Raw genomic sequence first — 25,629 nt, forward strand, 5'->3', positions numbered from 1 at the left:
TCTCTATAAGAATTCAAATTAATAGTGTCTCAGAGTCACTTTCTTTATGTTTTACATGAGAGCAAAATATATAATTTTTCTTCAAAGGATGCCAAATTCCCTAAGAGTTACAACATATACCTTTTCCCCTAGGTTCTTGATGATTTTCTTATTAGAAACCCAGGCACAGAAAGTAATCAAGTGTCAATAACTGAACATTTGGGTGTTGAAATCTTTCCATCTGGAGTTAGATTTGCTGAATAACAGGTTCACTTGGGGGCAGGCAGGTCAGGGAAGCATTTAGCAACTTCCCCTCCTGTAAATCATTAAATGCCACTAATCTTTCTACTCACAACTAAGTCCTTTTTTAATACAACAAGAAGTGGTCCTATTCTGTCTAACAAGAGCCTGGGTCTTCGTGAATTACTTCCTTCGTTGGGATTGAGACTATATAATAGGGGCACCTGCATAACTGTACTAAAATAAAATGGATTTGCTTCAATTTTCCATTTAAAAATAATCTGTATGACTACCTGACTTCAAAATTATACTACAGAGCTACGATAATCAGAACAGTGAGGTACTGGCAAAAAAACAGACACACAGGAAAATGGAACATAACTGAGAGCCCAGAAAACAAACAAACACATGTATAGGAGCAGATAATTTTTGACAAAGGAACCAGAAACATACCATGGAGTAAAGAAAGCCTTTTCACAAAACGGTGCTGGGAAAATTTGAAAACCACATGCAAAAGAATGAAACTGCATTACAGTTTGTCCCCATGTACAAAAATTAACTCAAAATGGATCAAAGACCTAAATGTGAGACCTGAAACAATAAATTACATAGAAGAAAAAATAGGTACTAAACTTATGGACCTTGGCTGTAGAGAACATTTTATGAACTTGACTCCATAGGCAAGGGAAGTAAAGGCAAAAATAAATGAATGGGACTATAGCAAACTAAAAAGCTTCTGCACAGCAAAAGAAACTGACAACCAAACAAAGAGGCAGCCAACTAAATAAGAGATGTTATTTGCAAAGGTTTAATATCCAAAATATGTAAAGAACTCATAAAACTCAACACCAAACAAACCACCCAGTTAAAAAATGGGCAGAGGACCTGAACAGACACCTCTCCCAAGAAGACATACAACAGCCAACAGATATATGAAAAGATGTTCAACCTCACTAGCAATTAGGGAAATAAATGAAAATCAAAACTACAACGATATATCACCTCACACCTATTAGAATGGTTATTATCAACAAGACAAGTAACAACAAGTATAGGAGAGGTTGTGGAAAAAAGAAAACCCTCATTCACTGCTGGTGGGAATGTAGATTGATATGGTCACTATAGAAAACAGTCTGGCGATTCCTCAAAAAATTAAGAATAGAGTTACCATATGATCCAGCAATCTCTCTCCTGGGTATATACCTGAAAAACTGGAAAATATGTATTAGCAAAGATATATGCACCCTTATGTTCATTGTGTATTATTCACAGTGGCCAAGACATGGAGATGATCAAGATGTCCTTCAATAAAGCACTGGATAAAGATTTGGTACATGTACACAATTCGATACTACTCAGCCATCAGAAAAGATGAAATACTGCCATTTGTGACAACATGGATGGACCTTGAGAATATTATGCTAAGTGAAATAAATCAGGCAGAAAAAGCTAAGAACTGTATGATTTCACTCATATGTGCGATATAAAACTGAAACTCGTGGACATAAAGTGGTTGCCAGAGGGAAGGGGGTGGGGGTGGAGGAAGTGAAGAGGGCCTAATATATGGTGATGGAAGAAGATGATTTGACTTTGGGAGGTAGGCACACAGTGCAATATACAGATCTTTTTGTAACATAGGAACCCACGTTAACTATATGATCTTATTAACCTGAAAACTATATGATTCTATTAACCAGTGTCACCCCAATAAACTTAATTTAAAAAATGAAAGCCAAAACAAACAAAACAAAAATAATGTGTATGAAGATCTTCCAGAATGAAAGAGAGTAAGGGCCTCTGAAAATCTACTCATCCATAAAATTGATGAGAACACCAGCACAAATTGTCAAAATTAACTTCTTAAGAACTGTGAAAATTAACCAAAGGCTTTCAACAACCAAGGAGTGTTATGCAGAAAGAATGGTGGGTGCTCATTAAGAACAGTAAGCTTTGTGGCATTTTATCTTGTCCTAATCCCAACTTCCTCACCCCAGTTCCAGGGTAACCTTGAAAACCAACATCCTTACAACTAGGGTAGCTATGAAAATCAGTAGCCTAGCAGTTACTGAAGGAGATAAAATGGCTTAGAGCTCCACAAAAGCCTTAATCCTAGAGAATTTTCCACGTTTGATCTGTTAAGCAGCTCCCTGGGAACCCCAACTTCCAGGGCTCATATTTATTTAAACTGAACAACTACTATGAAAATAACTAAAAGATATAATAAAAGAAACAAAAATAGAATTAAAATGGTATACTAGAAAATATCTATTCAATACAAAATAAGTCAGTAATGGAAGAACAGTGGAGTATAAAAGGATATAAGACAAGTGGAGAGTAAATAGCAAAATGGCAAATATAAATTCCTTCATATCAGGAATTATATTAAATATAAATGGATTAATTATTCTAATCAAAGGGCAGAGATTGAAAATATAGATTAAAAAACCCCCCTATGATCCAGTCATATGCTATCCACAGGAAACACACTTTAGATTCAAATATTTGAATAGATTGAAAGCAATAGAATGGAAAAAGCTATGCCAACCCAATAATAACCAAAAAAGTACTGTTGGGGCTATAGTATACAAAATGCCAATTGTTAATATATAAAAAAAATACTTTATGACAAAAAAATGTTACTGAGACAAAGTAGGACATTTTATAATAGTAAAATGATCAATCCATCAGGAATCTCTAACAATTATAAACATATGCATCTAACTATAAAACTTCAAAATACATGAAGCAAAAACTGACAAAACTAAGGGAGTAATAATTCCACAATAATAACTGAAGACTCAGTACTTCACTTTCAATAATAAATATAACAACTAGGCAGAAAACAGACAAAACGAAGGAAGACTTGAACGGCATTATAAAGCAAAGCAGAACTAGTAGACACCCACAGAATACTTCACCCAAGAGCAGTAGAACATAAGACTCTTCTGAAACACATGGGAAACATTTTCTAGAAATCACCATGTTAGGCCATAAAACAAACCTTAATAAGTAATTAAATAATTAAAACTATGTCCTCTAGCTACAATGCAATGAAATTAGAAATCAATAACAGAAGGACATTCTGGGAATTCATGAATATGTGGAAATTAATAACAAACTCTTAAATGGCCAATGGGTCAAAGAGGAAATCAAAGGGAATTAGAAAATACTTTGAGCCCTGGCCAGGTAGCTCAGTTAGAGCATCATCCAGATATGCCAAAGTTGCAGGTTCAATCCTCAGCCTGGGCACATATAAGAATCAACCAATGAATGCATAAATAAGTGGAACAACAAATTGATGTGTTTCTCTCTCTCTGTCTTTCTCTCCCTCCCCTGCTCTAATATCAATCAATAAACAAGAATTTTGGCTGGGTGGCTCAGTTGGTTGGAGTGTCATCTTGTGCACCAAAGGTTTTGGGCTCAATTCCTGGTCAGAGCACATAACCAGGTTGCAGATTTCAACCCCAGTCAGGGCACATACAGGAGGCAACCAATCGATCTCACATGGATGTTTCTCTTTCTTCCTTTCTCCATTCCTTTCTCTCTAAATCAATAACAAGCATGTCCTCAAGTGAGAATTAAAAATAAAAAATAAATAAATAAATAAATAATAAATAAATAAATAATTTTAAAAAGGAAAATGATTTGAGAAGAATAAAAATGAAAACACAACACTTAAACATTTAATTTTAACAAATTAAAGTTTGTGAGGTCAGCTAAAGGAGTGCTTAGAAGGAAATTTATAGCTGCAAATGCCTTCATTAGACAGGAAGAAAAAGTCTCAAAATAATAATCTAACCTTGCATCTTTAAAGAAACTAAGGGAAAACCTCAACCCAAACAGAGAGAAGTAAATTAATAAAGATTATAGTGGAAATTTATGAAGTAGAAAAAGAATAAAGTTAATAAAACCAAAAGTTGACCCTTTGAAAAGACAGCAAATGACAAGACCTTACATCAGCTGATCAAAAAAAAGAAAGAAAACTCAAAATACTACATCAGAAATAAAAGAGGTACATCCTGACCACTGTTAGAGATATAATAGGGATCATAAAGGAATACTGAGAGTAATTATACGGCAACAAATTAGATAATTTAGATACAATAGGAAAATTCCTAGGAAGACACAAACTACTGAAACAGAACCAATAAATAGAAACCAATAGATATATAACAAGTAAAGAGAATGAATTAATAATCAAAAAGTTCCATAAGATAAGCCAAGCTCAGATGGCTTCAGAGATGAAACCTACCAAATAGTTAAGGAAGAATTATTACTAAGACTTCACAAACTTGTTTCAAAAACTAGAAGAGAAGAAAGTACTTCCCAACTCATTCTGTGTGGCCAATATTGCCCTGATACCAAAACCAGACATGACAAGAAAACTATAGATCAAAATCCCTTATGACTTATAAATGCAAAACCCCTCAACAAAATACTAGCAACCCCAATCCAGTAAGATATAAATTATCATACAAAGTCTGACATAACTTTGCAAATCTGGTTTATCCCCCAGGGAGGGAAGATTTACATTGAAAAACAGTGTAACGTGCTATGTTAATAAAATAACTAACAAAAACCACATGATCATCTCAAGAAATCTAGGAAAAGCATTTGCTAAAAATCCAACATTCTTTTAGATAAAACATTCAACAAACTAGAGATAGATGGGAATTTTTCCAGCCTGAAAATGGTATCTATAAAAAACTCACAGCTGACATCCTGCTAAACGGTAAAGGGCAGAATGCTTCTTTCCTAAGCTAAGGAATAAGAGGAAGATGTCCTCTTGACGCCTTTATTCAGCATCATACTGGGGGTTTAGTCGGGGAAATTAGGCAAGAAAAAAAACCACACCCTTCAGATTAGAAAGGGAAATGTAAAAGCATCTCAATTTGTAGATCACATGATCCTGTATACAGAAAATCCAAGAAACACACTAAAAATATCAGATCTAATAAGTAAGTTCAAAAAGGGTGCGGGATACAAGATCAATTGAAAAATCAATTGTATTTCTATACACTTGTAATGAATGAGTCTAAAATAAAAATAAAACAATTATATTTATAATAGTATCAAAATAATAAAATACTTAGGAATAAGTGTAACAAAAGATATATAAAACATATCACTAAAAACTATGAAACATTTTCCAAAGAAACTTAAGAAGGCCTAAATAAATGGAAAGACATCCCACATTCATGGATTGGAAGATTTAATATTGTTAAGATGGCAATACTCTCCAAATTGATCTACAAACTCAATCTATGCCCTATTAAAATCTCAGCTGCTACTTTTATAGAAATGGAAAATGATGATCCTAAAATTCATATAAAAATACAATAGATCCAGAATAGTCAAAACAACCTTGAAAACAATGTCTTTTTTAGGTGCTGAGAATGTTCTGAAATTGAATAGTGCTGATAGTTGCACAACCCTGTAAACATTCTTAAGAAACCACTAAATTGTACACTTTAAAAGGGTGAATTTTTTGGCATGTGAATTATATCTCAACATAGCTGTTTTTCAGAAAACTTGTGGTAGACAGGTCAGGTCAAACGTATTGATTGCTTTCCTCCTATTTCTTTCACACTAAAAGACGTTGATGCATTTATGCTTTATTTAAAATAATTGATCTGGATTTATTTTCTGGCAAATAATATTCAATGCCTGAGTTCAGAATAATTAGTCATTGCAGAAATGGATGTTTCTAGGAATTTTCGGGGAGGCCTTAATGAGCAACCTGTGTCAGGTGTGGTCACTTCTGGCCCTTTAAATGTTTTTCAATGGAACAGTGATTTTAAGAATCTTTATGAAAATTATAGGAGGTCTTGTTTTTCAAAGTGTTCAATGTGTAATATAAGATCATCAATAGAAGGTCAGGATTGTTGGAAGCAGACTGGGTGTCAAGGTTTTTCACTCTCTTGGTTAAAATCAAGGAAGCACTGTCAAGCATCTTCCCTATTCCTCAGTGCCAGATGTTGGTCTTTGTAAGATCAGCTCATCTGGACTCTTAAATTATGGATTGCTGACTTTCAAAACACGAGGCCAACAAGCTTCCTAGGATAAGTGATGAAATAAATATTTCATGAATGCAGAGCTGCAAGCCTAACTCTAATTTCAGATTCCGTTTCCCTGCCTGCTTCTTTCTTGACTTCTTAGATTAAGTAGACACAGAGAAGACAGGGGGAAGCCTAAGGCTATTTGAAGAAAACAGTTATCACATACTGAAAGATTCTTTTAAGATGTCTGTCTTGTGGAGAGAATATTAAAAAAAGGAAAAGGGTTTTGCGTAGCAAAGTTTATAGTAGGAGCAAACCAATACTCGGGAGCTAGATACTTATTTTTGCTCTTGATTTTTAGAAAAGATGGTATTGACTTAAAGATAACCCACTCAAGCCCCCTCTCATGGACAACTGACACCAGGATCAGTGTCTTCACAGGGAGAAGTCACCTCATAAGATATAAACTTGCCTTATCAGGCACACCGTTTATCTCAGCTAAGGTTAGTGCTGTGTACACACCAGGAATGATGACACCTGAAAGAAGACTGTCCTCACGTGGCTCGGATGAGTACAAACAAATGCACATACTTACAGGCATGACCCAGAAGATGGTGGAGCTAAGGATGGGAGTTTTGTGGAAAACTCATGTGGGATCATTTATAAAACTGAAAAGCGATGGCGCTGCCACTTACTGAATATTTCCTACATCCTAACTCTTCATATACATGATCTTATGTGGTAGAGGCCATTATCTCTATTTTAAAGAGAAAGAAACGGAAGTTTAGAGAGGTTTATTAGCTAAGCACAGGTGACCAAGTTGGTAAGGGTTACCTGGGATAATGCACCAACATGTGAGACTCAACAGCTCAAGCGCTTGACCATATCCTATGCTGCCTCCCCAAACTAAAAGCAGATTACTCTTCTTTGTTTACCTTTTCCAAATAACTACTAATACTGTGTGGAATATTCTCTCATTCCACAGATACTGAGTAGGTGCCTATTCTGTGCTCGAAACACAGCATCCTTTGAAAGCAAGAACGGGCGGGTGAGAAGTCGGGGAGAACTGCGGGGAGTCATTGTCACGCCTGCGAGTTAGGACTGCAGCTGCGCTGGTGGGAAGGGTGTCTTCACAAATAGGGTTATTACCAACTATCAGACTCATTCTCTGAACGGTAAGAAACACAGTCAGATTTCTGTACCACAATGACTTTACATATAAATACTCATGTTCACTTGGATTATTGTATAATACAGATGTTTTTTTTAGTTAACTCTTAAAAGACAGCTACTGATCTTCTGATAAAGGGGAAACTAAACAGTTGGATAGGTTTGTAACTAATTCTACAGTAGGATAACTACTGAAGGCAAAGGAATGGCTGATAATGTTTATGTTACCATTTTTGCTTTTCTCCACCCCAGTCCCTAGTATGTGTAAGATAAAAAATAGTTAGCCCAAACTCAGGCCTGAAAAGAAGGAAAGTACTACGTGTTGAAGCACAGAGCAAAAAACACTTGGTTTGTCCTTAAAAATCCTCTGCAGTGTGAAGGCCTTGCCAGGTGCGCTGCGGAAGGAAGCCAGCTTTCACCTGACAAGGCTGCTCAAGAGGTTTGACCTCTGGTTCCTTTACGTGGCTGGAACTTCACTTTTCCTGTGGTGTGTCCAGCATATTTTCTTTTTCATGCAAATTTCCTTGTCAAAGTTACAAATGGACATAGATCAAAGGTCAGCCCTCCTTCGTATTCCCGGTTAGTAAGGAAATTTCGGGTCCATCTTTGGCTTTCAGGACAGTTTGAGAAAATGTTACCTGACAGAGAAATTACTGATGCATTTCTTCCCGCTCCTCTCTAAAGTTTTCCCATCCCCCTCCTTCATCTTTTAAATCTGGTGGGTGTTTTAATTTGAATATGTTTTCACTTTTTAATGGGATACTTAAGTTAGCTGTGGACAGAAACTGCACTTAGCTTGTTCATTGAGCTTGAGTTGCTGGTAGATAATACCCAGCAACTGATAGGATCATCATCAATTTTTTTTTATCGGCAGTTTTGAGTCAAACCTAACTTGTAGAGCTGATAGAGTAGGCAGTTCGACAGGAACAGAGCAGGATCGATGCGCCAGGTGCAGAAGGTCTCCAGGGCAGAAAGCCCTGGTGCCTAGTAAGGGGCAAAACTGGGAACACAAGTATTGTAGTGTGGAACCTCACCCCCAGGGTGACCTTTCCTCCCCTGGCATGTCTCTAGTTGTGTGGTTTAGCCCTCCTGAGAGGAGGAACAGAGGGCTGGAGAATAGCCTCACGCAACTCACATACAAGCCCTTCCATACCACTCCCTTAAGCGTTAAGCCTTCAGAACAATGAGCTTCTGGCCCACATCAAATAATCTTAGGAACAAAGCCGAAGGTCTGTTGACCACAGAGACAGAGTTTCCATCAAACTACAGACAACATCCAGGCCTCAGTTGTGTTTCGGCTCCAGGCCCAGAGACAGCAGAGAAACCAGATGAATAGACACCATGGCTGATGTCAGACCAGCTGCAATGACTAATCACCCCCTACCCTAGCTCAGACCAATCAATGGAGACCATGACCCTGAAAAAATAAACCTGGGAAGCTGATGAATATTCTATTGAGGTCCTCCTCTGAGACCTCCCCTAAAATCCCTGCTTTTGGAAACAGATAAAACCCCTTAAGATGAAGGACCCAGTGAAGCTCACTCCCTCCTTAGAGCTCGCCCATACCTTTCCCCTCCCTTCTTTCCCCAGGGCTCCTTTCCTCCTCCCTTCTCCCAGGCAGGTTTCCTTTGCCTGTCTTTCTCCTAAGCTCCAAGGGCCCTCTTTTGCCTCTGTAACTTGTTTCCTGGACCCACGCAGCCCAGTGGGCTCACTTCTCCCACAGCTCACTTCTACCCTGTGACTTTCTAAATAACTTTTGCTTGTACTTGAGTTCCTTGGCTCTGAATTCTTTTCTCAGCCTAACTCAAGGACCGAGGTCTAACATCTGGTGCCATTTGCTGTAAACGGAATGTGTGTACAGATATGCCTGAAGAAGGAAAGTTGTCACCCACGGCCAAATAAAGATCTTTTTTTCTCTCCAAATACTTCTGTCTTTCTTGCTTAGAAGAATAAGAGGAGAGGAACAAAGGGAATCTTAATTACTTTCCATGAATATGCTGTTATTCTGCAGTCAGCTGCCTCACACTGCAAACCCAAGTTGAGGCTAAACAAAGATACTCATTCATTTATTGTACTTCCAGCTATTGAAGGGAAGGTTAACTATGAGATGCTGCAAGATTGGCAAAGTTCCACTTGAATTTTTATGAGGACTCTCAGCGAGTTGTAAATGGTGTAGAGCCTTGAAACACTCAGTGAGAGTGTTTCAAAAACATCACTATTGAAAATCATATTGCAAGAGCAAAATCATATTGCAAGAGCAACACTTAACAATTATGTTGAAAGAAACACTCCCGACTACAACATAAAACTTCAGCCAGACAAAGATAAAATTGAAATGAAAATGAAAATTTGGTCATCTAAATAACACTGTACCATGTAGAATACTTCACTTTTATTGAAAGGGACAGTTATGCTGGAAGAAAGAGCCTTTAGAAGCTGACAGACTGCGTTTGAACCCTAGTCTCACCACTTCTCAAGCGTTTGACGCTGCTTAACTTAGTAATTTAGTGAGTTTTCCGAGAGCCAACCTGCTCGTCTATAAAATGAGGCTAATTAAAGCTCCTTACTCAGCAGCACCCTGTAGATGCTACGATTTCTTCCTTTCCCTTTTACATTAATAAATATATTTACACATAGCAGCTACATATAATAAATAAATTAAATTTAGGAAAGATTTGGGAAAGACCAGTGAAATATTTTTCTTCTTTATCCATTAAAAAAACATGGAAGATTGGAGAGGTTACCTGCCCCGCCCAGAGTCATGGCCAAGAAGTGGGTCAAGGATTTGTCCTCAGACCTTCCCTCTCCCCAAGTAAAAAGCTCTTCTCATCCATTTTCTAGTAGAAAATGGAGCCAAAGGACTTGTACAATTCCTATGTGATGAGGAATCTGAAACTCCTCCAACAAAATACTTTCCTCTACGTACCCCATCCCAAAAGTTCATCGGTTTAGTTAGCACTTTATACAGCGAGCTGTTACTCGTCCTGTGCAATCTTACTGGTTCAGAAAACCAGCTCCTGTGCACCAGTGAGAAGGTCTGCTTCTCTTTAGGTAAAGTGGGTGTCCTTACACCTGGTTCCCAGGTTCTAAAACCCTCTGCCTCCTGTCTAAAGGTACCACCAATGGCTCTTTAAACAGAGCTGAGGAGCCCGCTGGGTGGTACATCCAGGGAGAAACTTTGACCCCCGGGGTCAGACTCTGGGCAGTGTGTCAGGCAAGGGCACAGCAGACTCAAAACCCAAAGAACGGCTGAGAGCTCGAACCCCTTCCTTGTACCTTTCAAAGCTCAGGAATATGGGAGGAGGGGCGTCTGCAGTCCTACGGGCCCCCTTCCTTTCCCATCTGCCCTCCCTCACCCTGCGTGCCCTCACCCCACTCCCTTTCCCCCAAAGCAGCCAGCTTTCTCTCCCCCAGTCCTCCGTTTGTGCCTTTCTCTGGCCTTCATCATGTAGATTTACAAGGCACTCTTTCCTGCAATGACAGGGTTTCTCTTTAGGATGTCACCGGAGCTGGGGATGTGCGGAGGCTGAGGAGCCCTTCGGAGCAGGACGGACACCAGCCCCTCTGCGCTGCCCTGGGCATCAGCGCTCGCGGGGAGGGTGAGAAGGGAGCTCTGGGGACGAGCGGTTGGGACGGGAGGCCCCCCTGAGCAGTCACTAGTCAATAAGGGCGCAGACGGAGAGCGGGGACCTCGCCTCTGCTGCCACATTTGGGGAGAAATTATTCAAGATACGGAAGTAATCGGGCCAGTTGGTGGCCTTTCTTTCGCTTGGGGCCCCTCCCTTGGGGAATGAAGGCTCCTTTTGATTTTGAGTCCCGATTTCTCAAAGCTAGAAGCCGTGCCCCCCGCCGTGTGGCTCCACGGTGGGCAACACCCCCGGGAGGGGTTGCAGCGCCCCTGGTGAGGCCGAACCACCTCTCCTTCCCCTTTTGGGGTGGGATTAGGACAGTGAGCCCGCGTGGGAGGCAGAGTGGTCATCAGAAGCGCTGAGCCGACTGGACGTGGCCCCTGAGTGAGGCCGGTGCCCTGGAGGGCGGGCAGGCAGATGACGGGGGGCTTTCTCTCAGGGGCTGGCTTCCTTCCTTCCCTTTTCTTTGAGAGGGACGGAGACGGGCCGCGCCCGGAGCTGCAGGCAGGCTTCCTAGCTGTTAGGTCGCAGGGACGCTGGGCCCCATCAGCAGTGACCTGACAGGGACCCAGATCCCGCACCCCACAGGGGCGTGCCAGCGAGAGCAGGCGCCACTTCCTGAGCAGTTGCTGGCCGTGGATCTGATAACCAACAGCCGGGTCACCCACCGCCCCCGGGCGTGTCTGCTGCCAGGCAGGTGAGCGCAGGCCTCTGCTGGGCTCTCCCCGTCCGGCCTCATGGAGGGTAATTCACGCCCCACCACCCGCCCATCCGAAGGGCAGCGCTGCGCGGCTCTTAGCGTACTCACGGGCCTGTGCAGTCACCACAACCAGGTGCAGAGCTCCTCGCGGTCCCCAGCCGCTTCCCTTGACCTCTGACCTCTCAGCAGCCCCTCACTTAGACTTTTCGATGCTGCATAATGGGATCCTTTCAACTCCTGCTTTTTGAACCAATGAAAGGGAATCTGTAGCTCAGTGCGGAGGGCAGGGTTAGGGCAGGGTCGGGGCAGGGTTAGGGCAGGGTCAGGGCAGGGTCAGGGCAGGGTTAGGGCAGGGTTAGGGCAGGGTCAGGGCAGGGTCGGGGCAGGGTCAGGGCAGGGTCGGGGCAGGGTCGGGACAGGGTCGGGGCAGGGTTGGGACAGGGTTAGGGGCAGGGTTAGGGCAGGGTTAGGGCAAGGTTAGGGGACAGGGTTAGGGCAGGGTCAAGCACGCAGGGCAGATGCGAAGCATCTGGGAAGACAGACCCGAATTTAAGCCCTGGCCCAGTACGCACTAGCTGGGTGCTTTCAGGTAAGTTAACCACTTGGAATCTGTTTCTCCCCTACTGGATGGGAGTGATAGTGATGAAAGCAAGCCTGCTTCATGGGTTTGTTCTTAGTATTCAGTGAGAAGGCATAGAAGCACCAAACTGCTTTCCGGACATCGAAAGTGCTCACTACGTTACGTCACTGTATTTGTTCTTATTCTTCCAGAACCCGCAGAATGGATCCCAGTTTACATAATAACTCAACCGGCCCAGCTTAGCAGTTTCACTTTACCTCTGCGAGGTGACTGGCATTGTCACCTGAGAGGTCAGTTGTGAGAATGGCTTTAGAGCAAGTTCTGCAGGAGCTGGGTGCCAGGCCACAGCGGGTGGAGGAGTGAGTGAGACCAGCCTGCTGATCAGGTCAGCTTGAGTCCCTCTGAGCCATGAGGCCTTCTGCTCAGCTATTCGTCACTGAGTTCTATTGAAATCATTTCGTGATCTCCAGTAAGTTACTTCCTAACTGTGTGTAAGAAAATTAACTTAAATTCAAAAAGAATTCATACGTTCAACTACATCTAGAGCCCAAAAAATTTTAGTGTAGCCACAGCTATCATTTGTAGCTTAGTTTGACTATTGAGCACTTGATGTGTGGCCAGTTCAAGTAGGTGTAAGATACACCTGGAATTTGGGAGATTCAGTACAGGAAAAAATATCTCCTGAGTATTTCTTATATTGACTACATGTTCAAATGATATTAGTTTAGACACACGGGGTTAAATAAAATGTGTTGTTACAATGATTTTCACCTATTTCTTTTTCATTTTAAAAAAATGTGGCTCCAAAAAAAGTTAAAATTGCAGACATGGCTCATGTTATGTGTCCCTAGAATCTCTGATCTCTGGCACCTTTCCAGACTCTCATTCTTTTCCCCAGTCAGGTACTTCAACTCTCAGCCCTGTTCCTCCTAAACACCCCCAAATGTCCCTACCACAGGGCCTTTGCAGTTTCCGTCTCCTCAGTCTGGAACGCTCTTCCCCTCATTTCCCACCGGTTACTTTTTCCTGTCATTCAGGACCTCTTGCATTACCTAGCCACTCCCCGGGGACAGCATCACCATCGCTCTGCATGCCTGGGCCCTGCTTTACTCTCCTTTATAACAGCTCAACTGGTATTGGCTCCTCGGTCATTGCTCTGTTTATATTAAAGTGAAATAAATGGATTGCTGAGTGAAGGGGGTTATTGTGTATTTTGTAACCAACTTTTTGGGTAATGCCCAATTTTTAAAAGAAAGTTTGCCCCCCTAGTTGGACCGTTTCATCTCTCAGCCTTGACATTTCAAACCCGCCTGAGCTCCCTCCACATTTGTGCCCCGTCTTTGTTAGGATGAAGGGTCAGCTTGTAGCGTAAGTGTCATCACAAGGTCTTTTCCCGCAGAAGGTATGTCCACTGTTCCTGCCCCGCGCTGGGGCTCCCGTCCTCTCCCATCTCAGGTGCTGAAGTCTCCTCTCCATCTGCGTCCTTTGCTGTAAGTGACAGTAGAGGGCAGCAGAGTCCTTTCCAGGGGGCATTTTGAGCAAAGACCAACTGAGATTTCGGGCTGTGCACAGTTAAAGAAATTTCAGGGAGAAATTGCTAATGAGTCCCGTCAAGTGGAGGATGACTGGCTGCAGCACCTTCCTCCATCTCTAATTATATAGATGGTGCAAACTTCTGAGGGGATGGAATTTGCATACCCAGAAGTTAGAGTATTATAACAACCTTGTCTGAAAAACACTGTAGTCATTATTATTTCTTTTTCTCTTCCCCGACCTTCTTATTAAACATTTATTTTATCTGGCTTTTTATTTCCTCCTTTCCATTTTATTTATAGTTAAAGCGTTGGCTAAAGGGTTGTGGAGCTAGACTAAGCTGATTGGTGGACTCAGACTTATTTGGTCTGTATCTCATCCTGGACTGTCCTTCAAGAATGAAAACTGGCTTCTCGTGGCACGTCATTCCCGTGTTTACCCGTCAGGACCATTCTGAAGAGCAGACGATTTAACTCTGACTTTCCACATGACTGAGAAATGTGTCTTCACTAACCATTATCATTAAACATTGAAAAGTGTTGCCCGGCCGGGCGTGGCTCAGCGGTTGAGCGTCGACCTGGGATCCAGGCGATCGGGTTCGATTCCCGGTCAGGGCACATGCCCGGGTTGCGGGCTGCAGCCGATCAATGACTCTCTCATCATTGATGTTTCTGTCTCTCTCTCTTCCTTTCCTCTCTCTGAAATCAATAAAGACATATTTTAAAAAAACACACAACAACAACAAAACAACATTGAAAAGTTTGAATACAAAGCAAATATGTTGGACAAGTGATGAATAACCCTCTGGGAGTGGGGCAGACACCATGCTTGCAGATTTTTCAGCCCTGCTAGTCTGTTGGGCTGATATGCTTCCTGAGAATATAAGAAGAAAGATCCAACTTCCCAAAAAGTATTTTTAAAACCCAATAGATGCTGAAGGTGCCAGTAAAGAATTACAAAGTGTCTTGGTCAGTAGTAATTTTAGAGTTAATTCTTAGCTAGAAACATCAGTAAACCAGCAGCTTACCTGTGTTTTGCCTGCTTAATTTCTTTTTATCTTTACTTTTTAACTTTCATTATATTTAGCAAAAAAAAAAAAAATCACAATTATTTCTTCATCTCTGTATTTCATGGACAAATATTAGCTTAGAAAATGTCAGTTGACCTTGGCACGTTGGTCGTGAAAGTCATCAGCGAGATGTGACAGGAGCTTCCTCCACTGGCTGTACTCCTTTGGATCCCCCCTACATGCTAGTTTGTGTATCTCAGTAACAGAATTTTGACTCATAACTGAATCTATTCTCAAATCGAGCCCCACTGTTTTGACACCTAGTACTTACATGGGTATCTGTTTTCATGTTCTGGTTGCTTTTGTTATGAATGTTACATTCTCTAAAAACTGTTGAGAAAAAACGGCTTAGGGCAGGAGGAGAGAGCCTTGGCTTTGCTAAGCCGTAATCATAGTCACTACGCCGATGGCCACTGGGAGACTCTGTCGCTGTTTATGGCCACACCAATCAGTCTCAGCCTGGATTGTCTGGGCTTTGTTTGAACTTGAGACTTAACTTTGAGCTCTAAGTTTTGAAAATCACTCAGTCTCAGGAACACAACTTTAGGAAACTGGATTCTCAAGAGATGGCAATAGGTAGTGCTGATGACTTTTAGATGGAGAGAGGGTTAAAGAGCTTCCCCCCGCTGGGAGTGTGTACCGTCGGAGCCTCTGAACCTAAAAGCGCTCCCTAAGGCAGGGAAGCCATATGAAGGAGGCTGAAAACAGGTTTCAGTTATTACACATATGAGCTGCTGAGAGGAGAAGGCTGCAAGGCAAACAAAGTTGTTGTGAGATAAGCATCCTGTTCAGTCGGTGAAGATCCTGTCAGGGAAAAACTCTATTTTCACTTATAATAATTCTATGCAACACACATAAACCAACCAGCTCTTGTTCAAAAACCTAATCCAGGGTTTAGCAGTGAGAAAAAAATCTGTGCATTCTGAATCCGCCCAGGGGGCGAGAAGAACCGAATTGCGGTGTGAACCCTATTGATGTGAACCCAGGACACTGAAGCAGGTACCCAGTGAAAACGCAGTGGCCCCGCTCTGTCGCAGCTGTGGCCGCAAACGGAGCCAAAGGAGAAAGGCTGCCTCAGGCCTGGCGGAGTTCAGAAAGGTCAGGAACACGGAACAAAGAACTTAACACATTTGCTTAACCAATAATCACAGCACAGTGTGGTAGGTGCGAGAACCAAAATACGGGCAAACCGGTTCAGGAACAGGAACAAGGAGGAGACAACTTCTGAAAATAATCTCGCAGAACTACCCCCTCAAAGCAGCTCGACCTGGAAATCAACCAGCATATCGACACTCACACAGAGTGGGCGCTGTAACTTCAGATCAGTTTCGAGCGCGATTTTCTTTATAATGAAGTCCCAATAATTTAGTTTTTATGGCTCTTTGGGATTCCAGTTTTATGAAGTCAGTATATGAGTTCTCCCAGAAGACATCTTATTATTTTGGAGTTCCTTCACAGCACCTAACACAGGGCCAGCAAGCGACAAAAATTTTGGAGCTAAATTAAATTTAAATATGTCCTTATAAGTCAGATGAAGTGAAATGTTAGTCATTGGTAATATTTGAAGCAAAACTGGATAGAGTACTAAAAAAAGGAAAATTGTATATGTCCCATGTGCCAAAACTGCATTAAATACGCTATTTAGGACTAAAAAGATAACCTTACAATTTCCACCATTTGATACAGATTTATTGTATTTTGGGCAGAAAATATGTAACAGATAACTAAAGATCAGAAAACTCTGATGCAAGAGATGCATTTGTCATTTGTTTGAGTAATTTTTTCCTTTATACAAATAGGACTAGATCGCAAAGCATGGATTTATCTAGGATGGTCTGGTCTTAGGTTCAAATGAAGCCTGAAAAGATTTCAGTAATGAATTCTTTTTCTCTTGTAATGAATGTATGACTTTCAGAGTTGCAGCTTTAGGCTTTGCTTAATTGGGGTGAAAAATGCCCCGTCTAAAGCATCAGCTAGAGGATGGGGAATTCATGTGGGGTGGAAGCGGTGGCTCCCCCTCCGAACCCTCTCCCAACTGACATCTCATGGATATATGCCAACGACATCCAACTGAGATTGGGTTTTCCAGATGGTTTTCTGTTCTTTAAAACAGAAGCTCTTAGATCAACTGTTCTCCATGCAAGGAGCTGCCCAAGCCACCACGTAAGCACCCCTCCGCTCTGCCAGAGGCCCGTGTGTCTGCGGTGGGATCCCAGCTCCCTGTGCCCTCGCCGTGCAGTTAGCACCTCATTCGCCCTGAGTAGCGTCACAGCAGACGTGCTGGGCCTGCACTCCTCAGATACAGGGCAGCTTATAGAGGCTCCAAGACGTGAGAACACACATGAAACGCACAGACTTAGCTCCTCCATCAACTAGTGATACCGGTCTCCCCATGTAATTTTTCCGCTCCAGGCATGGTGTTTGCAAAAGCTGAAGAAGATGCTGTTTCTTTCCTGCACCTGCCCTCTGTGGGTGCTTTAAACTGCTGACTCTGGTGAAAACCATCACCCATTCAGACTGGGCACCACCAACAATGATTCCCTGGGGGCACATTACAGACAAGATTTGAGAGTGTTCTGATCCTGAATTCTGAAGCAAACATTTAAGGAGTGTCTACTGCCCTAAAGATATAGTAGTCAAAGCACAGGGCAATATACATAAATTTACAATCTTCTTTCAGAAAACTTACAATTATGTGCAGAGACAAATGATACACAGAAAAATGTAACCAGTGTTTTGGGGCATATTTCACAAGTGCTGGTGGCAGGCGTTGAACCTCAGCTCTGGGAGGGCAGGGTGTGTGTTTGTCACTGTCTGTCCTTAGCTCCTGGAACAGTAACAGGCACATACTTATGCTCAATATAAATGTTTTTGAGTGAATGATCAGCACAGACCTGTCTGGAGGGAGAGGTCCTCAAAGGCGCTATGGCAGAGGGGAGACTTGAGCTGATCCTTCAGTGACAGAGCATTTAAAGGCGGGCTTATTGATTGTAGTGCCCTATTTATTCAATGTCTTCTACATGCCAGGTACTGGGGCAGGGCAGAGCAAAAAGCAAACCTCTAGGACGATCCGAAGAATGTCACTCACAGTCTAAACATCTGTCCTGTGTGCTAAATATTCCCTATAATTCAGAATATGTATAGAAAGGCAAAACTAGAGTGAAATAATTAACAGTCACTCTGAAAACAGATGGTGCAGCTGCAGAAAAGGAGGGTGCAAAGTGCCTTTCGCGCCGGCCACTCCCTTTCACTGCTTTCTAAACACTGTCCTGGGAAGGAGTGGAAATTTAGAAGGACAGGCGCCGCCTTCTTTGTCACTGCCTGTGGAAGGGTCCCTCCGCCTTTGTCTTGCAGCCTGCAGGCGGGTCCCGCATTAGGCATGGTTGTCTGGCCTGGCTGCCTCCCATGCCTCACCCATTCCCAACCCCCACCCCAAAGTCAATGAACCGCAACATCCACGCACGCACTGGCCGTCCGAGCTCCTGCAAAATCGACTTTCGTTTGGTCTTAGTCACTTATCTTGCAAATCTAAAAATTACCCAGGTGGCTATGGGCTTTGGCGATTTAGGAGGTAACTGAGAGGCCAGAAAAATACAGATACAGAGAGGAGGTCTGAAATCTCTCCACCACTAGCTCTGGAAGTAGGAAAGCCAGATGCGAGGTGCCAGATTTCTGATGGAAGGAACCTCTCACCATTCTTAGTGCTCTAGGTAGCTAACCGTGTCATCTGGCATCTTGGTTGTGGCAATTTAGTGCAGATTGTTTTTCCATGTTGCTACACTCATGCTTTGAAAATATATTTTACAATATGTAAATGTGCGTGTATGCACAATATGTGTGTATGTATGTATACAATATGTATATCTTTTGCTAGCTCTGCCTCTGCTGTTTGGCTTTACTTGGAAGCACAGTGAACTTGGGAAGCCTGTGTGGCACACTGTTAAGGCGCTGAGCTTGAGAGTCCAACAGATCTTGGTTCAATATAAGTCTTCTGAGTTCTACAAGCGGTCAGAATGCCTATGTTCCCATCTATAGATGGAGGATATCAACACAGCCCTCAGAGGACTGTTGTGACAACTAGGAGAAATTTAGATGGGATCACCCAGGGTGCCACTCACAGTCCCCAGGTAGTGCGCATGCTAACAAAAGTTAGCTGGTATTATGATTGCTCTCTTTTGTTTCCCAGTTTTGAGCCTGACCTCAAATTTATCACCTTAGTCTGGGTTTCTTGGTTGTTTATCCTAATTAGTTAGGCCAAACACTTCAGCAGGATTTCTCAACCTTGACATCTTGGACCAGATCATTCTTTCTTGTGGGGCTGTGCTGTGCCTTGTAGTCTTTAGCAGTATCTCTGGTCTCTACTCACTAAATGCCAGTAGCAATCATTCCCCCAACCAATTGTGACAATCAAATCTGTCTCTAGACACTGACATGCATCCTTTGCAGGTCAAAATAACCCCTGTTTGAGCTCCACTGTGTTGGAGTCATACTTGACTCCTTCCTTTTGCGCATATTCTTTCACCTAATCCATCAACAAACCCTGTTAGCTCTATTTTGAAAATGATCCTTTTCCTGCTCTTTCCACTGTTTCCACCTTAGTCCAAGCCACCGACATCTCCCCTCCGAGTTACTGCCTTCGTCTCCTGCTGGTCTGCTCGCCCCCTAGCCCACCCCTCCACCTTCACTCATTTCTGGCCATACTGGCCTCCTGACTGCTCCTTAAACCCAGAGACAGGCTCCCACTTTGCTGAGAACCCAGTAAAGGTTTCCTAGTAGGAACGGCATTTGAATTTATAATCTATTCCATCGTATCCCCTGCTTTACCTCCCCTGGGAAACGTTACGTCCTTGGGTAATCTATCCACTCATCCCTCCCTCTTTCTCTCTGGTTCTTCTCTGCATCCCCAGCATGCTACCCGGCACACTGAAATTCAGAAAATGTTTGATAAATGGATAAACAAGTGAGTTATACGTGTGTAAAGGTGCAATGAGCTCAAACAGTAAACTGCTACAAAAATAACTTCCATTTAGTGCTGGGACGTCTTAGGCTTTTAGGCTTCTCCTGCCACCATCCCGCGCCTCGCTGGCCTCACGCCTCCCTCTCGCTTGGCCGGCCAGCTGTTGCCCTGCAGTGTATCAGACGCAATGGATATAAAGGAGTGAAGACTCAAGAAGCTACTTGGCGGCATCAGAATGGTTGGAAAGAAGCTCTAAAGTAAGTTGAAAAGAGAACTTTAAGAGAAAAATGCCTAAAGTTACATGGAAGCACCCTGAGCTGAGCAGAACAACTAGCTACGTGGAATGACACCTGAGCCACACAGAGCAGTCATCCAAAGCTGTCACCTCTGTGCCTGTGACGCAGCTGGAGGTATCCTGAGCCGGATGTACACTCAGTCAGGACCTCTGGCCGAGACCTCTTAGTCTAACTCATAGTAAAATACTGTTGTTTATTGAGCAACTGCCCTTAAACCACGGACCCTCACATAAAGCCTTTATACAGAAAAAAACCTAAGATTCAGAGAAGATAGTGACTTGCCCAGCTGGAGGCGGGGTTGTCATGCTGTTTACTGCGCAATATCTCTCACGAACAGTAAGTAGAAGGAGGTACAAAGCGTTGTGAGAACTTAAAGGAGGGGTAACTGAGGGAGAGTTGGGGACGTCTTCTTGGATGGCTGTTACCTGGTATTTGCTCTATTGAAAAAATTGTATTATCCAGACCTGATGACAATATTTTCTACCTTCCTATTGTGCACCCGAAGGGGCAGAGGTGCAATCTTACTGTTTTGTTGCTTGTGGGAACCCAAGGCTGTATGTAGAAATGATTTGGGGGTGACATTTCCAGAAGAATTTATTCACCCTAACAAAAGTCTGTTTCGTGAGACCTCTCTTTTATCCTAACACAATAACAAAAATGCTTGGTGCTCAAAGTTCACTACCGATTGCTACAGAAAACAAAGCCAGGGCACTGAGGAAGACGGGCCCATCTTTTCTCCTCACCAAACGTGGCTCAACTGATAGAAACCGGTTTATTTGCGCTGGGTTTGAGATCAGACACTTGAGCCTTACGAGGATGAAAGGCAGGTCACAATGCCCCTGGCCTGGATAATGAGAGTCGTTTGTAACGGCTCTTCTAAGCCTTTCTGTTAAGTGTGAAGATAAGCTTTTTCTTTTTTTCTTCCTTAATCACAGCTCACTATGACTCCCCTTTGAACAGGCCCCCAAACTGGACAGTTCCACTGTTTGATTCCACACTGGGGGCTTTGGAAGGCGGTCGCTGTGAGTCTTAGGCCTACTGTGCTATTCAGCGCCGCCCTACTGATGACAAGGTTGAAGCCTAGGAGGCTATTTCTAATTTCTGAGGGGTCTGTTTACCACTTAATTTCCTTTTCATCAAATGTTATTTACTGGGTAAGTCCAATCAGCTGCTTTGGTATTGCAGCTTGCTGTGATTCTACAGATAATAAATGTCAGCATGGGGAGGCTAAGAGGCCTGGGCCATAAATTTAATAATTTTGTTTGTTTGAAATTGGCTTCACTTTCTTTCATCACACTGTCTCACAGCGGGCAAGACCCTTACTCGGCCATCGTGATGAGATTCTTGGGGTCCCTGTTAGTGTCTCTAGGATTTGTCGTGTTGCAAGAGAAGGAAAGATTTGAAAGACCTAAGAAACAAAGCAATCTATTACTTGCCCTTAAAATCATATTAAGTTTTGTGTTTTACAGGTACAGTAGGCAAATTAATGTGCACTCTGTCAAAGACATAGGAGCAAAGATGCTAAATTAATATGTCACATAAAGCTTAGCAAGAAAGAATCATTTCTACTTGGAAGGTAGGAAGATTAAAGTGGAAGTCACAGAGGGCAAATATGTGAAGGCAAGTCACAGTGGCCTCCTCTACACCACAGGAACCGTTGTGCAGGAACCAAGCATTCTTGCACCGGAGCTCAGACACAGCTCAGAATCCTTCTCAGCACAGCCCACCAGGAGGCCACTGCCAGTCTCGAGCTGCCGTGCCCAATGAAAAGTTCACCCATTTCTGATCTCTTAGGTCAGTTATCCCGAAATTCAGGGACAGTTCCAGGTCAATCCAGGAAGCTGCCTTAGAGGTGCCACACTAAAATAATCTAACAGAATGGGGAATTCTAAGTAATTGTTTCAGTGTTGGTGGCATCCAGACTCATAAATACAATGACCACACACCCTGGTTCTCCTGAGTCAGACCCGGTTTTTACCTGCTGTCCTGCATTATCTGTCAACAAGAGAAGTGTTCTGGTGTGGACTATAGGATAGGGCTGCCAGACAAAATACAAAATGCCAAATATTGCATGGGACATACCTATACTAAAACTTTTTTCATTGCTTATTTGAAATTCAAGTTTAATTTAGTTTCCTATATTTTAATTTGCTAAACCTGACATCCCTATTAACCCTATGCAATGGCATTACGGGTCATGCCCCTGCCTACCACTCTGTTGTCACCTCTCCTAGCCCCCTCTGCCCCAGCCCCCCTTGTCCTCATATACCCTGAACATTCAGGCTCATTCCCTCCTCTGGACCTGCACCAGCTCTTAGATCTCTCTCTCTCACCTTCTCACCTTCAGATCAACTAGGTTTCAGTAGATGTCAGAAAGACCTTCTCTGATCTCCCAGCAAAAGAAGCCCTATGCCTTCCTTTCTTCTGTCACTATAGAAAATAGCCTGGTTTTTATGGCCATCTTTCTTTCCCCATTAGGGTAGATTTTCTATGGGATCAGGGGACCTTGTCTTCCTAGACCCGTGCTGGGGTGGCGCATATATGCCTAGAGCAATGTTTGGAACACAGAAGATACTCAATAACTAACCATGGAATGTTAAATGGACACATACATGTGCATCAAAACGCAGTGTCCTGAGTGTCTTGGGCTCAGGACCATCTTTAGAAGGCCTGAGCCTGAGCTATTTGCAAATGTGCAGTGTCAGTGCATGTGGTAATGGTTTCATAACGTATGTGAATGAAGGAACCACAGAAATCATTTCTTTCTTTTTTTTTTAAACCTATCTTTATTGATTTCAGAGAGAGGAAAGCAGGGGGAGAGAGAGAGAAACATCAATGATGAGACAGTGACTGATCGGCTGCCTCCTGCACGCCCCCAGCTAAGGGATAGAGCCCGCAACCTGGGCATGTGCCCATCGGAACCCCGATCTCTTGGATCCTAGGTCGATGCTGAACAGCTGAGCGACGCCTGGCCGGGCCAGAAATTATTTCATCTAGGAGGTTTCCTCACCACCATCAAACGCTGATTATATTTACATAGAAACAGACTCAATCCATGCCGCAGGGGGAGAGCCTGCAGAGGTATACTTGCCAGGATCTCCGGTTCCAACTGCTGACAGGAAATAATCTTTTTTAAAGCTTGCCACACAAAAAAGGGACATTCCTGCATCGTCATATCTCCTTTCCCTCTAGCAGAAGCTAAGATTAATAAAGTTAATAAAAATATTTAAAAAAATAAAATGTTAAGGGCATGGAAATGTGTGGTGATATATGTGTGAAAATGTCTAAAACAGGAACTAAAGTCATTGTGTAAGTTTCTAAAAATCTACTTGGGTGGGTGTTAAGCTGTTAAAAAACATTTTTAAAAATGGGGACTATGAGATGATTCCACGCATCCTTTAGATGGATATGTATGCATGAAGCCAGTCTCTAATTCTACATGCAAATGAACACACGCAGATACACACTCTTGAAGTAAAATTCCGCTTCCCTTAAACAAAAGTATGAAATGTATATTTAAAACTTCAAGCACCATATTCTCCTCTGATTTGCATTCTTCTGTGTGTTTTATTTTAAAACGAGCCGCCCCCTCCTCACTGATGCTGCAGATAATTTTAATGAGCACAAGCCGCCCTGCGGATCCAGGCTCCGCACTGACCTGGGGCTGAAACCAGGACCATCCCGGGTGCCACCCTGGCCTGGCCCCCGTCAGGGCGCGGACCCTCTGGTGACAGCTATAATGCGGACACAGGTGAGCTCCACTCCACGCGGATCTGAGTGGAGCTAAGTTACCACGCTCCCTTACTGCAGAAAACATTTTGAGTTAGGACCTAAACTAATTTCTATAGTGCAAAAATTTAAGTGCTATCCAGTAAGATTTTCAGACTTAAGTGAAATCGATATAGTGGTTAATTTTATGTCTTCTGATTTTACTTCTCAATTTCATTCACATACATGTGAAGTTCCTAGCTAGAGAGACCATTTTGCAAGTGATTTGCTAATTATAAGTAATCAGCTCATGGTTCTACAAAGAGAGCTCTGCACACCCTGCCTTCAGTGACACCTAAATCTGCCGCAGGGAAGGTGCAGCGAAGCGCAACTGGCGGCTGGTGGCGGGAGCAGCGGGTGAGCGCGGCGCCTGCTTCCCTGGGCTGCGGGGACCGCTCGCTCGCCCAGAAGGGCCCTGCCCTCTCTGCTCGGCCCGGCCACGGGGGCGCTTCTGTCCGCGCGGCTCTCCAACCGAGCGCACCTCTAGCCTGCACTGTCGCCAAGACGGCACGGATTCAGGACGGCACCGCTCACTTTATTCTCAGGCTGTTCAGCACTGTAGTGAAATTCAACACGAGGGCCGCATCCGCAGCGCTCAGGCGCCGCAGGAACGACGGCCACCGCTCGTCTCCGCCGTCCTCGGTCTGGGCGGGGAGGGCGCGGGGCAGGGAGCTTTAGGCGGAGGCGCGGAGCGATGGAGCCGGGCGGGCGCGGGCGGGGGCGGGGAGAGACGAAGCGGACGCGGGCGGGACGGAGCCAGAGCGGGCGGGCAGCGGCAGGGAGAGATGGGGCGGGCGGGACGGAGCCAGAGAGGGTGGGGCGGGGGTGGGGGCGCGGGCTCGGGCGCGGGCGGGGAGAGACGGAGCCGGGCGGGCGCGTGCGGGACGGAGCCGGGCGGGCGGGCCGGGGCGGGGAGAGACGGGGCGGGCAGGCAGGGGCGGGGAGAGACGGGGCGGGCAGGCAGGGGCGGGGAGAGACGGGGCGGGCGGGCCGGGGCGCAATCGGGCCGCGCAGCCTCGCGCCTGCAGGCGGACGCGCTCCCGACGCCTCCAGCCGCGCGCCAATCGGTCCCCAAGCGCGCAGCGCTCTGCGCAAAGGCGCCCCGCTTCTCAAGGGCGTTTTCCCCATCGAGTTGAGCATATTACAGTCTTGTTTTAATACCGAATAGCGGTCTGTGGCAATTTTTGTGTGCGAAATCGAAATTTAGCATTTATTTCTCCAGGCTTCAATCATTACGATAATTAAAATAACAAAAGACCGTTAACGGAAACATTTCTTTTTGGTCTATGTTTTTACTTATAAAGATTTACATAAAGTCCAATTTAATGAGTAATTCCAAAGCTTACAAAAATAAGCATATATTTTTGCGGCTTTATTGGGACATGGTGGGGACGCGGCAGCGCGAGGTGAGGGCCCTGGGCGCCTGGACCCCGGCTGCAGAAGGACCCGCCGCAGCACAGCCAACCCCTGCGTCGCTGCGCTCAGCTACATTTCTTTTTCATGGTGAGAGCATTTAAGATCTACTATCTTAGCAATTTTCAAGTATATCCTACAGTATCATTAACTAAAATTCACTCGTCTTTTAACTGGAAGTTTGTACCTTTTGACCAACATCTCATTTCTCAGCTCCAACCTCTTGTAACCACCATGTTAGTATTTCTATTATATGGGCTTTTTAATACACATATAAGTGATAGTATGCAGTATTT

At 43.7% G+C, this 25,629-nt stretch overlaps 1 pseudogene; it reads left to right on the forward strand.

Moving 5' to 3' along the window:
- Positions 1 to 24,598, forward strand: part of LOC107530422 (ubiquitin-conjugating enzyme E2 C pseudogene) — an 84,203-nt pseudogene extending 59,605 nt beyond the window's left edge.
- Positions 24,599 to 25,629: the final 1,031 nt, after the last annotated feature.

The sequence above is a fragment of the Miniopterus natalensis genome, chromosome 15, assembly GCF_054644295.1.
Source record: "Miniopterus natalensis isolate mMinNat1 chromosome 15, mMinNat1.hap1, whole genome shotgun sequence".
Lineage (NCBI taxonomy): Eukaryota > Metazoa > Chordata > Mammalia > Chiroptera > Miniopteridae > Miniopterus > Miniopterus natalensis.